This window comes from Dendroctonus ponderosae, unplaced genomic scaffold (genome assembly GCF_020466585.1).
Source record: "Dendroctonus ponderosae isolate FM_Combo_2020 unplaced genomic scaffold, Dpon_F_20191213v2 Dpon_F_20191213_9, whole genome shotgun sequence".
Lineage (NCBI taxonomy): Eukaryota > Metazoa > Arthropoda > Insecta > Coleoptera > Curculionidae > Dendroctonus > Dendroctonus ponderosae.
Window position 1 is genome coordinate 103,286 of NW_026019116.1, and position 1,345 is coordinate 104,630.

A 1,345-nucleotide genomic window follows, 5' to 3' on the forward strand; every position below is an offset into this window, starting at 1 on the left:
TACTGCTAGACACTTACAGGCCACAGATGTGGATCCATTTTACTCAAACACCAATAGGGTGTTGCTTATGGGAGACCTAAACGCTTGCCATCCATACTTTAAAAACCCTGGACAGAAAAACGCAGCTGGCACTTTTCTTGCCAACTACGTTCGCGACAATGGCCTACTTGTTATGCCCACAAATTCTCCAACTCACTATCCAAGCAATGGAAGGAATTCCTTCCTTGACTTTGGAATTGCCAAAGGACTCACCAATCTCACGGAGATGGTGGTAGTAGATGCCCTCAGCAGTGACCATTTACCCATTTACCTTGAAATCAAGGATATGAAGCGCACAAATACTAACGACTTTCGATACTCATATGAAAATTTCTATTTTCGCGAATATCGAAAGAGACTACGAGACCAGACGTATATTCCGGGCCAGATCGATACTGTCGAAGCTTTAGAGCTTGCAGTAAAAGGTCTGACCAGAAATATACAACGGACACAACAAGCTTTAGCCAGAAAAGTGCCTCAGCGTGACAACCTTCCTGAGGAAATTTTGGACCTTATTAAGGCGAAAAATCGAATCAGGAAACGTTGACAACGATTTCGGCAACCTGCCGATCGCATAATGACAGCTAAGCTTGCACAAGACATTCAAAGCGAAATTTCCGCTTACCGGAATTTCACATGGGCGGAAAAATTGCGAAATTTAACTCCCCGTGACAATTCTTTGTGCAAACTGTCGAGAAACCTTCGAAAAGGCTATGAGCACGTCCCCGCTCTTGAAAAAGAGGGGAGGAGTTACATTTCCACCAGTGACAAGTGTGAGCTTCTCACAGACTTTTTGGCAGAGGTGCACAAAGTCCAACCATCCCCTCAGGATAACCAGATAGAAATACCGACCGCTGTTTTTGTAGAACGGAAGTATCCTGTCCCCCCCTCGATTTTGCACTCCTATATTACAACCCCGTCGGAAATAGATTCGTGTCTTCGGCGTCTCTCTAGCCGAAAAGCCCCTGGGCCAGACGGCATCCCATATCTACTCCTTAAAAGCTTGCCGCGGAAAACTATTGTACTAATAGTACAAATAGTCAACGCAATCCTGAAACTACATCATTTCCCACAGGACTGGAAAAACGCTGTAATAATTCCAATTTTAAAGCCGGACAAAAACCCGGCTGATCCTGCCTCTTATAGGCCGATTTCCCTCTTAAACACCCTCGGAAAACTAACTGAGAAGGTTATTCTTTCGAGGTTGCAAACGGCAGCCGAACTTAGAAGTTTAATTTCGGACGAGCAGTTTGGCTTTCGGCCCAAACATAACACAACGCTGCAGACTGCTAGGATCGTAACAGAT